Here is a 13,753-nt window from a genome sequence, read left to right as displayed (position 1 = left end):
CGGGTTCATTAATTTAACAGACACTCTGTTAACTGAACTGTCCTCATTTAATTTTTCATGACACATCAAGGAGGGGGAAATATGAGAACTGACCAATCCTGGGCTTACAGGCACTTAAATGTCCACCCCAAGGGCAAGTGATCTTTTAACAGTAGAAGGATACATTTTTTTCCCTGCTGTTTAAAACTCCATGTTGTAAAACTCTGAAATAATCCTCCATTGCCCATGGAGGCTCCATGAAGCCCTTGATAATCTGACCTTCGTCTGTATCTCCTGTCTCAATTTCCTATTCATTCATCTTCATAATGTTTACTTGACATACTTTGAACTGATAACACTAGTGGTTGTTTGGTATACTAATATTTTAATAATAGTAATGCTTTTAATATTTACGGTACACACACTAGACAAGAACATGGATAAATACTTCATCTATATTAGGTCATCAAATCCTCATGACCATGTGATCTACCATTAGGTAGATGCTGCTTCTATTTTAAAGATGATAAAGTGCATTTGCGACCAACTATTTGTCTCCAATTCAACAAGTGAAAAGTATGAAAGATAAATTAAATGAGGAAATGGCTGATTCTAACACCTGTTTTTTTTTTTAATAAATTTTTCTTAAATGTTAGTCTTTTTCTTAATATTCTTCAGAATTGGAAACTATGTCTTAACAAATGTTTCTCTAAAGCTAGCCAAGTCCTTGTTCATTAGAAGACTCTGAAAACCTATACCATTAACATGGCTTAGGAAGAAATACAAACAACAGCACTCCTCACAATAAGCAGCTCAGAGGGACCGAGTCCTGATCCTGAAGCACAAAGAAATGCTGAAAGTAGGATCAGCAGGATCAGCACAGCCCTACTGAAGGACAGGCTGAGAAGCACATTGGCCATTCCCCATGTTCACACATTTTCCAAACACAGACATACTACCATTCAATGACAGTCATGAAGTGATCCCATGTGCATGGAATTATAAGATATTTTTTATTAAGATAATTTTTTTATTCACTTGACATACCAATCAAAGATCCCCCTCTTCCCTCTTTCCATGCCTCCAGCCTCCCCCTCCCAATCCATCCCCATTCCCTCCTACAAGAAGGTAAGGCCTCTCATGGGGAGGTACATTTAGTAGAGGCAGGTCCAAGCCCCTACCCCTGCCTCAAAGCTGTGCAAGGTGTCTTTTAGGATATTTTTTTATTTGTCACTGGCTTATAAAATGTGGAGCTGAACGGATACCAACTAAAATAGAATAGAGCAACAGCTACTATGGATGTGCTCTGTGTCTCTTGCTATCCAAGAAACACCTCTAAAGGTTTTTGTTTTGATGTAAGAATTTTTTTAATTTTATACTTAATTTAATTTTACATATCAGCGATGGATTCCCCTGCCCTCCCTCCTTCCGTCCCCCCTCCCCCCCCCTCCCTCCAATCCACCCCTCATTCCCATTTTCTCCAGCGCAAGGACTCCCCTGGGGATTCAGCTCAGCCTTGTAGATTCAGTTGAGGCAGGTCCAGTTCCCTCCTCATTTCACCCAGGCTGAGTAAAGTGTCCCTGCATAGGCCCCAGGCTCCAAAAAGCCAGGAAAGAGAGACCATGATAAATGAAGATCCCATGGCAATAGGAAGAAGCAAAGTGCTAGAGAGGTCTTCAGAAATCTACAAAGATACCTCCACAGTAGACTACTGGCAACGGTCGAGAGAAAGCCTGAAGTGACCTACTCTGGTGATAGGATGGCCGAACACCCTAACTGTTGTGATAGAAATCTCATCCAATGACTGATGGAAGCAGAGGCAGAGATCCAGGCAGGCCCCTGGTGGAGCTCGAGGAGTCCAATCGGCGAGAGAGGGAGAGAGAGAGAGAGAGAGAGAGAGAGAGAGAGAGAGAGAGAGAGAGAGAGAGAGAGAGAGAGAGAGAGGATTGTATGAGCGAGAGATGTTGAGACCATGATTGGAAAAAGCACAGAGACAAATAGCCAAACTAGTGGAAACACATGAACTATGAACCAATAGCTGAGGAGCCTCCATGGAACTGGATCAGGCCCTCTGGATAAGTGAGACGATTAGCTTGAACTGTTTGGGAGGCCCCCAGACAGTGGGAGTGGGACCTATCCTTAGTGCACCTCAAAGTTTTAAAAGCACTATGAAGGAAAAATATCAATAACAACTCCAGGTGACAAAGAAATAAAGTTAGAAAGAACTTTCACAACTTTATCTATAGTTTGTTAAAACAAAACTTAAGTTTAGATCTTTGATTCTACAATATTTTATGTATTCATGAAGGAATGCCTGGCACATCATCACGTTTTACCTTGATTTGACACATATTTTAGACATGGCTACTAATTGAAGGCATAATTCATGTAGAAAAGGCAGAACAATTACAGCCAAAGTAAATAATTTATTTTGAAAAAAAAACTGAATTTGAATTTGAATGCCCCTGGTCCAAAGTATCCACACACCCCAAACTTTAGTGGAAGCTGACAGTTCAATTAACCAAATATGGGGAGAAATAGCATTGATTAAGTGGAAAGCTAAGAAAGTAGTTAATTACTTTTCCTGGATAACTGAAGACAGTCTGTGTTTCAACTCATCTTAATGAAAATCTAAATATATCAGGCCTTCTGCAGAGCACAGTGTGCTTCTTTCTGTGCCATGGACGCTTACTTAATCAGGTATCACACAACACACACGTTATCTTCTTTGGTGACCCTACTATTATTTTAGTGCCTGGTAAAATGTCCTGGTTCCAAGAAAGAAGTTGTTTCTAGGATATGAAATCAGACTATGGCACAATACTACAACTTTTGAAATGCCCATCACTTCAAAATATCCTAAATTAATGTCATGACTGAAAATCATACATTTTCAGTTTCCTTTTAAAACTCCCAAATGTCTTATTTGGAATAAAGAAGCATTTCAAGACCTTGTTGAAAACAATTGTGCCCTAAAAGTTGGTTTAAGCAGTCAGTTCATGACATTCACATACCTAGAGTTCCCACTGGGTTCTTGAACTTGCAATGGTGATGGTAATGGTACATATTATTTTTTTCTTTCCTTCAGCCATGCAACATGGAATGTTTTACCATTCTCAGTTTTACCACTCAAGTGTCTCCAACAATCAATGACATAAAAATATTGGGACTTTAATATGAGTGTCCAAATTCCATCAAGTCTGTATACTGTTTTATGTACTCCCAGCCCTGCCTTCTCCAGGTTGATGATAGTTATTTATTTGCTTGTTTGGTGTGTGTGTGTGTGTGTGTGTGTGTGTGTGTGTGTGTGTGTGTGTGTGTGGTTTTTAAAGCAAAAGTATATTTTTTTCCTCCATCTTCTGCAATGTCTCCTCTCATTATCTCTGTATCACTGGGCATACCCACCTGTACCTTGTTAATATCTAAGTCAGCAATATCATTAGGTTCCAGTTCAGTAGACTATAAACCACTGAAGAAAGGAAGCTTGACAATGATTCCAACTTCCTCAGGTGGGATTCAAACCCAACAGGCTTTATGGCAAAGTCTTAAGGGTTTTACTTCAACATTGTCCCTATCACTCCTATCAGCTCAAATCCAATCATTCACATGATGTAAAGAATGCATGTCATATTTAACTGCGATTTCCTTATCCCTGCAGGTGCTTCTAAGTGGAGTGAGGCAAAAACAATCACAACACACTACCCTTTCCTGTCACCACTTGACTTCCCCAGAAAAGATTGACAGACAGAATTTGAGAAGCATGGTCTTTCTTAAGAAGCAATATGTATGAAAGGAAGAGGAAGAAAAGTGTAGAAATTGGCCAAAGATGATTTGTGATATAGAACCCAAAAAGCTTCCATGTAAATGACAGGGAACTCTGGAGTGAGCTCAGCCCATCACAGATTCTACACTGAGCCTAAGTAGTCAGGCATTCACAACTCTATGTAATCAATCACCACATGTGATCATCTGAAAAGGAACATGACCTCATCAACACAGCTCTTAGTAGTAGAAACAGGTCAAGAGGAAGATCAGAGATGGTGGCTTTTTACTGACAGCTTTCCTAGCAGTAGACACCTACTTTTCTGAAGGCAAATTTGAGCCATGTCTATTTGTTTTGGGTCACCAAACAAAAGGGACTCAGCATTTCTTCCACTAGAAAGAAATACACAAAACAGCTGAGCCCTTGCTATAGACAACAGCCAGTAGCAGGTTTTTCACTGGATTCAAACATGTATAAGTGTGAGAAAATATTTGTGAAGAAGATAAAGTGTGACTTGTTTACATTAAGTGAAAGGACTCAGCTGTTAGAAGTGGTCACATCAGAACTATTTTTATCCTCCAAGATTAAGTAGAGTCACACAGGGCAGGTCTACTTTTTAAGCTCCAGTCCTTCTGGATTGTAGTGATAAAACACACAACAAAAGAAGATCAAGAATGTATTGTTAAAATATAAAATATAAAATTCGAAGGCAGCAATCATGGGATCTCAACCAGTCAGAGAGATTGCAAAGTCAAGGCCATAGCAACCTACAATCAAAGAGGAAAAGGACACAAGATGCATTCCAAGAAGGAGAAGCAATGTTTAGAGAATATAATGCCAGAAGAATGAGTCCAGCATAAGATAGTGGCCAAATATGGGAATAGACCTTGGTAGCTAGGTTTTGGAATGTAGTCTAATGATTTAGCAAGGGAAAGGGAACCTGTTGGTGCCATATTTGCCTTGCTTCAGCTTGTTAGAGTACTTCAATTGTATTCTTTTCTGAATATGATGGTGTGTCAAAGCAAGTCCTAGAATGTTCAGTTTTATCTTGGTAATGCTAGCATAAACTGTAGCCAAGCATTGTTTTTACTCTAAAGAAAATTGCATTAAAATATAAATTATCTGATTTTCACTCTTAACTGGACACGTTCATTCTAAAACAAGGACAAGCTAGACTATTTGAGAAGCAAATCAGCTGCAAAAAGCCTCAGAAACAGGATGGGAATGGAAACCACAAGATGACCAGGGGCTTAAAATGATAGCATGGGGACTGGACAGGGCACTGTAAAAAATCACCAAATTCCACCTCTCAGTCATTAGTCTTTTGCCTTTGCAATCTGCATGACAGAAGGCTTCCTCCTATTCCTTGGAACCCTTCCAGTGATCAAGAGAGTTCCACCAGGGAAGCCAGTTCTGAGTTTGAACAGCACTTATAATTACAATGCTTCTTGTATTTAACCCAAAAATGCTGTTGGCAAGTCACAATTATTGATCTTTCATCTATTTCATAGATACTATTGAACCTGGTTGATAAGTGTGGCCCTGGCATTTACTACAAGTTAATTTAGTACCAGTCAAAACACACATAACAATTTATGTCTATCTCAGTAGAATACCAAGAATAAATCCTAAAACAGAGGTTTATTTTGATAACTAACAAATAATGTGTAGAACTGATCCAACAGAGTGCCTTTCATATATTATGTTTTTTTTAATCCCCAAGTGTTACAGTATTATAGCAATATTTCCAAAGAAAGATCACAGACAAGTGATTCCAAATTTTCTCTTTTAGCTCCTAGTGATGTGAATGGATGCTTTGTGGGTTTTATATCACAAATCATCTTTTGCCCATTTTACCTTTTTCCCTCTTAAAATTAACATTTGCCACGGGGGGGGGGGTCATTTTGATTTGAGTGGCCTGTGCAGCCAACTGAGGCCTTGTTGATGTCTTGTGGTGCATGCTGCCACTTAGGGCCTGTTTGGGTATGTGCTCCTGCTACTACCAGGGGCTATATTGATGTCACTGGCCAATGTTACCACCAAGGGCCATGTGGTTGTCTGTGGTCCTTGGTGCTGCTAGAAGCCAGGTTGATGTCCATGGCTCATGCTCCAGCAGAAGACCATGTTGTTTTTGTGGTTTGTTTGCTCCTGAAGACTATGCTGAGGTCCGTGGCATTTGTTGATGCTGGAGACCATGTGGATGTCCTTGGTCCACACTGTAGCCAAAAACCATGTTGAAGTCCATGGACCATGTTCCCACTCACTATAAAGAGTAAGGGAGATACTTTTGCATTTTATTGATGACTACAGACTCAGAAGTGAAAATGAGAGACATATAAGACTTCTGTGACAACCTCTCCCCCTCCCCCCTCCAAACACCCCAGAATAAATGTAACAGCCTAGAGAGAAAGCCATCAAAGATAACTCTTAAAAACTGTGACAAGGATGCTGCATTGTAGCTGTTTACAATTCATGACTTCTTGACTTCTGGCAAGGCGGATGTAGGAAAGGATTCAGTTTTCTTTAAGGACTTAGCCACTGAGTGTTTGACCATACTCCAGTGCTCCAGTGAGTATATGGACAACACAAGCTGAACCTTCTTTTCTTCTTCTTCTTCTTCTTCTTCTTCTTCTTCTTCTTCTTCTTCTTCTTCTTCTTCTTCTTCTTCTTCTTCTTCTTCTTTTCTCCTTCTCCTTCTCCTCCCCCTCCTTCTTCTTTCTTGGGATTGTGGAGTCACAAGGGTAGGGGGGCAGACTTGGGAGGACTGGGGAATGAATATGATGGGGTAGATGATGTGAAATTCTCAAGTAATCAATGAAAGTAATATGTTGAAAAAAACGTAACACTTGCAAAGCTATTTTGCTCCTGTTTCTGCCTGATTCAGATTTAGCTACCTTGTCTCTTTGCCTTTTTTAATAAAGTACCTCTTTGTGTCAGGAAATTGGTGTTTGGATGTGATCTATGCTTAATACAGGGTCCTGAATGGAACATCCCTCAGTACTCAGGTCCCTTCAACAATCTCATAATCATGAGTGTTTGAATATTGAGAAAATTGTTTAAATCTTTAATTTTTAAAAACAGATGTTAAGCTTAATATTAAGGAAAACTAAATTTTTGCAATTTTTTTCTGAATGAATTTTTTCTTTCTATTTCAACTGAACATACATGTTTACAAAGCCCTTCCTTTCCAGAAATCTCATTCTTCAAAAACCATCCCCTGCTGGATTTTTCTCCTCTGCTATGGATCTTTCCTCCTAAGAAAATCACTCTTCTGGTCAGGATGAAAACATGATAATCTCTCCTCTTATGTCTCTGTTACCCATATAACTGTCTTGGATGACAGAAAAGAAGGGAGGGTCAGAATACTATTACTTTATCATCAAACTTCAATGACTCCTATTTAGATGTCCCCCAAAACAGGATCACATTTGGCTACCTCTGGATCCTTCCCATTCATATTTTAAATCCTCCTTTCCAGTCTTTCTTGTCCTACTTTGGGAAGCTCTGAGATTTTCTAGGAATTGAGCTTTGGCATATATATTAACATTATTTCTAGCAAATCCAGTTATAATAGGCTTGGAAATTCTAGAGCAGCAACAATACTGTTTATTAAGTACAGGAAAGTCTTAATTCTCTTTGTTCTAGAAGGAAAAGGAATGGAGATTCTATTAAATTCATTTCCCCACAGTGATATAACGGAAGTTATGTAAATGTGTCTAGCTGTGTCACAATGGGGATAAATGAAATCAGAAAGATGAAGTACACCCTTAGCATCTTTGAATTCTCACATCCTATCTAGAATTTGGTCTGAGATTTTCTTCTCAATTTTTCTTCCAGAAAAATGTTATAATTACATCCTTGCTCTGCCTTTCCCCTTCTTCTAACCATCTTTACAAATAGCAACAGTCTAGACTGCTGCTCATGTAGGTGGGAAAGTCTAAAAACTTTTGTAACTCTTAGCTATAAATTGCTACACTGACCTGAGCTAGAAATTTCTGATCCTGCAACCTTTCTCCCATCAGCCGCTGCCCAATTACCAACTACCAAATTCCCAGTAGTCTGGAGAAGTGTTCAACTCATATGAGCTTTCCTGTAGGTGTAAAGCTATCAACTAGATAGTCAGTTCTGATTTTCCTAGCTTCCTAGGAAGTTTAGTTAGGCAGCCCACACCAAATTATATTGTGTAAATAATCCTAATCCTTCACCTAATAGACTCACATAATTACCAACACATCTCCTCTACCCTCTAGCCTCAGGTTTATTGGAAATTTCATATACAACTCAGTGTGTGTGTGTGTGTGTGTGTGTGTGTGTGTGTGTGTGTGTGTGTGTGTTTCTTTCCATGTTGCTACTATAGACATATGTGCACATTTTCAGTTCCTTGGAGAAATAATAGAGTCGTGGATTTTTAAAATATATCTCATAATAAAAGATTAATCTTGACATGGGCTGTCAGGTTTTCATGTTAAACAGCAAAAAACATACTTTTCTGTAGCCCTATCACATACAGTTTGTAACTCACTGGGATACTTCAGAATTATTAAAGTCTTGATGAATAGTTTTTAATTTGAGTGAGTCACACAGTGTTAATTATTGTTCATAAATTAAGACTTACTGATAGTTCAGATGAAGGTATGTATAATTTTCCTAGTTCAAGTTCATATGAAATGCCTATTATATTGCATCAAAAATATGAGTGGTTGAGTATCTCAAAGGTAGCATTTAATTATCAAGGATTTTATCCTAAAAAGTTCATTTATATTCAAATCTTTAATTAGACTATTCAGTCATTGACTAGTTTTCTATTTCAGTACAGGGATATACTTCTTTTGACATTGAACATCACGAAAAGGAAGACAAAAAGTCAAGGAATATTTCAAAATAACTGTATTGACAAATGACACAGTCATATATTAGAGATCCCCCAACTCACAAGAAAATTCTTATAGCTCATACATTCTCAAGGTATCAGCATAAAAAATTAATATTCAAAACTTAATAGTCTTCCAATATTGAACATGCTAAGAAAAATCAGAAAAACAATCCTATTCCCAATAGTCTCAAAAATTGGAATAAACTTAACTGAGGACCTAAAAGATTTCTATAATGAAAATTACAAAACATTGAAGAAAATCTTAAGAAGACTCGAGAAGATGAAAAGATCCATGCTTATGGGTTGGGAGAAATAACATTGTAAAAATGATTAAATTATCAAAAAAAATCTGTTAACTTGATTCAATCTTGTTAACTTGATTCAATCCCTACCAAAAGTCTAATGACATTTTTTTTTCATAGAACTAAAGTAAAAAAAAAATGCAGGCACAGAAAAAGACCATGTAGATTAATAAAATAGAGTATGGGATACAATTAGAACCAAAATTTTGACAAAGCTATCTAAAACCTACATTGGAAAAAGACATCTTCTCCTGAAAATGATATTGGGATAATTGTATATTCATATACAGGAAAATTAAGCAAGAATTCCAGTTTTCACCTTATGCAAAAACAGCTCTATTTCAATCAAATATATTAACATAGGATGCTAAACTCAGATTAAAACACAAGTAAACTATTTCAAAATATAAACATAGGAAATGACTTTCTGGAAAAAATATCCAGTCACTCAGGAAATAATATGAAGAATTGATCAATAGGATTCCATGACTAAGGAGCTTCTGCATACACAGGAAAAGAAACAATTAAGTGAAAAAAGTCTATATCATAGGAGAAAAAATATTTGCTAACTATATAGATGACAGAGGAGCATTATCTGTGTTTTATTAAAAAAATTAAACTAAATGCAAAAATTCCAACCCACATCATTAAATAAATACAGTTCTCAAAAGATGTAGTAAAAATGGCCAATGCACAGAAGTAAAACATGCATCAACCTTAGCTGTTAAGCAATGAAAATGAAAATAGCAATAAGATTCCATTAGAATGGCTATCTTTAAGAAAGCACATGACAATTAATGCCATCAAAGAAGTGAGAGAAAAAGTAACCCTTTTGTGCTGCCTTTGGTGAATGACTCCATCTATGGATTTCATGTAGCTCAATTTTTTGGAGGACATGGTTCCCATGAGATTCTCTCAGGAATTACGTAAACCTAATAAGTACTAGCTCTAATCCATGCAGTGTTGTGGATAATCTTTTTGTACGCTGTAAAAATTTGTCACTCAGATTAGTTTAATAAAAAACTGAAAAGCCAAGAGCTATCAGGATTTCCAGGCACAGAGGATACTGGGAAGAATCAAGAGAAGACTTGGGGGAAATATGAAATTTAGGAGATGAGGTCACAAACCATGAATTATGAGAGATAGTTAGAAACAAGCCTAAGCTATCAGCCAAGATTTTATAATTAATAATAAATGTTTGTGTTAATACTGGGGAGTCAGTGGTTCAAACAAAATGGTCTTACTACAAATGGTACCTAACATTGGACGTTTACTGCTATGTAAGACCTGAGGAAGCTTAAAAATAATCCAAACATTAAAAAATGGAGGGAAATATGGCTTCCTAGTCCTACAGTCTTTCATGTGGGCTGTGGTACTGATGTATATATCCTGGCCATTACATGCAAACTTGAGCTGCCAACACACCATGAGCTGTATGGTGGTTTAAGTTTTGCTCATGTGGACAAAAAAGGTTACAAATAGGCGGTAAAGAAGATCCACACAGGAAAAAAATCCTCTAAACAAGTTACAGTGTGTTTTAAAAATGTATATAGGAATAAAGAAGAAAAATATGAGTATAGATAGTCATAGAAAAAATAACATAAAATCTTTAAAGAAAAAAATAAAATAATATAAAAAGAGTAAGCCACATAAAGATGAATAATGCACAGGGAACCTGAATCCTATATGGATAGTGTTGTATTATGTGGTGATATTTTGTTGTACTCTAATAAAATTTGCTTGAAGATCAGAAGATAGAGATTAAACATAAAGGTCAGGCAGTGGTGGCACACACCTTTAATCCTAGTATTTGGGAAGCACACACACCATTAATCCCAACACTAAGATAGTTGAGATAGAAAGTGAAATGGCTAGGCTGACAAAGCATGTAAGGCATGAGGAAACAGGGACTATAGAGAGCCTTCCATCTGAGGACTCAGACACATTCATTCAGAGGATTTGTGGAGTTGGTAAGGTAAGGAGTGGCTGTGGCTTGTTCCTTTGTCTCTGATCTTTCAGCATTTACCCAAATATCTGGCTCTGTGTTTTTAATTATAGGACTATTTAGGATTCATGCTACAGTATTAACTTTAAATTTTTTGATTGCTGATGAGCAAACAATAGCTGCTGAGAGACAATGGATTATAAAAACTACTAAATTAAACCAACTTATATATTTTTAAAATGCCTTAACCTCAAAATGGAAGTCAAAAAATGTTTTATGTTGGGAAATAAGTTATGCTTTTGTTACCCCAGAAAACAAAAGGCTGTGGATTTATCAAGGTTGATAGAGAGCAGATTTGATTGGGAAAAGCCCCCTGAAAATCCTGGCTACAGACATAAAGAAATAAAATTAGAAAAACTATAAGACAGGTGATGTATATTTTACCTACTCAAACATAAAACAAAAATAATCTTTTGCTGGCTTGTGTACAATGCACAGTGCATGGTTGTGTTAATGGAGATATATATGTTACATTTGAAAGTTAATGTGTTTTTAGAGCAAGGGGACTAGACGCCAATAAAATGGGTGGCCCAGGTAATCCAGACCCTCAGATTACCTGTTGCAATTTCCTCAGAGTTCTGCATCAGAACAACTTCAAGGCAGCTGTCTGAAATGGTCCAGCCTCACAGACTATTCTAGACAGGATATGACCATTTTCCTAATTTTCAGGTCCCCTAAGGATTACCACCTCCCCAGACAACAGGAAGCAGTCTATAGAACAGAACATCCACATTCTCAAGAGATTGGTGTCATTCAGTGGGCTATGTACATTTGTCGTTGGTTAGGGGGTTTGGCTACAAATTGTTACTGGTCATGGTCAGGAAAAAAGCTAAACAATGGAGATTAGATTAGGGGTTCTCTTTCTGAAGGGAAAAAAGAAGATTATAATATAGAAAAAAAATGGAATAAAAGGGTAGATTGTTAAGTCTACTTTTGAACAACCACTAGTCTCAAATATTTTACATTGGTATGGATTTTTATATATTGATACAAATTTAAAGTTATTTTTGTTATTCTGTATATATATATATGTTTCTACTCTTGTTTAATGCATTGTACCTATGTAGTTCATTTAAAAATGTAATGTAAAGTTCTAGTCCTTTAAAGCTACTTAGAATAATAAAGAAATATAGTTTAGTAGTTATTCATCTATATAATCAAACTTGTAGTCATGTTGGGTATGTTTTTAATGTCAAATATATACATTTTAAATAGATAGATGGCCTTCAAACACTTCAAATACCTACAGATTATGGCATTTAAAATATTTTGTTAACATAGGGCGTTTCATGACAGTGAGACATGTCTGTTCCTGGTAGCAACAATTTATTTAAGAGAACATGATGAGCATTAAAGAAATTCCTTATCAGTTTGCTTTAATTGTGGCAAAACTAGCCATTTGAGCAAGAAACTGCTCTTGCCTTGACTGCTGACAGTATGCTGTACAAACTGGACAAGCAGGACACAAAGGAAAAAGATTGTCAAACTTTGTCAAGATAAGGCAGGACAGTCCTTCAAAACTTCTGCTTCATAGAATGTCTGCTAGACATTCTTCAGGACACACAGTAAAATGAATGTGTAACTTTTCCAAAACATGGCAGGGCAGTCCTTCAAAACTCTGACTTTACAGAAATGTCTGTCAGATGGATGTCCCAACTTTGCAGAGGAACCTTTTGGCAACTGTCCAGGAAGCCAGATGTCTCTGTCATTCCTTATTTTGAAAGTGGCTTGCATTGAAATTCCTGTTAATTTAGGTAATAATTTTCCTCCCTCTGGAATCTTTGAAGTTGAACACCAGATAATTAAAGTCATAATTTCTTTAGTTATTATAGAAAGTAAATTAAGTAAAAAACACTGGACTCACAAAGATATGATCATTAATGGAGTATTTTCTTTGAATCTTCTAAATACAAATGGACAGGTCATTGTAAATGTAATTCTTACTTGATAATTGTTCTTATCGTATATAGTTTTACTATGTTAGAATTAAAACTTTTCCTTTTTATTGAGGCAAAAAGGGGGGATGTTGTGGAATATTCTTTCTGTACACTGTGAAAATGTGTTACTCAGATAGTTTAATAAATTTTTGTTTTGTTTTGTTTTGTTTTATTTTGTTTTGGTTTGGTTTTTCGAGACAGGGTTTCTCTGTGTAGCTTTGTGCCTTTCCTGGGACTCACTTGGTAGTCCAGGCTGGCCTCGAACTCACAGAGATCCACCTGACTCTGCCTCCCAAGTGCTGGGATTAAAGGCGCGTGCCACCACCGCCCGGCTAGTTTAATAAAAATTTAATGGCCAAGAGATAGACAGGATTTCCAGTCACAGGTGATACTGGGAAGAAGAAGGACAGAATCATGAGGAGACTTGAGAGAAGCATGACATGTAGTAGATGAGATAACAAACCATGAGCCAGGTGGTAGCATGAAACTTAATAGAAATGGGTTAAATTAAGTTATAAGAGATAGTTATAAACAAGCCTAAATTACCATCTGAGCTTTTACAGTTAATAATGTCTCCATGTCATTATTGGGGAGCCAGGGTCCTGATGAAAAGGTCTGACTACAATTCAGGGTTCCTCCATAAAGTAACCTATCTCCTGTCTAATCTCCTTGAGTCTTTCTCATTGACTCATTTTTCTTCTTTCATAGTCTCTATTTTACCTACTCAGTTTTACCTACTCAGTTTAAGAGCTCTCCCTGCCTTCTGCTCTTTACAAATTAATAGTCATCTTTCCCAATAATTTGACTATTGAGTCAGATGTATCACATTCACTGTTTCAAAATAATTTTCACAAGGATTTATTTAATGAATATCTACATTTAAGCTCTATTGTT

Source organism: Peromyscus eremicus, chromosome 2 (assembly GCF_949786415.1).
Source record: "Peromyscus eremicus chromosome 2, PerEre_H2_v1, whole genome shotgun sequence".
NCBI classification, from domain to species: Eukaryota; Metazoa; Chordata; class Mammalia; order Rodentia; family Cricetidae; genus Peromyscus; species Peromyscus eremicus.
The sequence above is the reverse complement of the archived record's forward strand: the minus strand, read 5'-3'. Positions refer to the sequence as shown.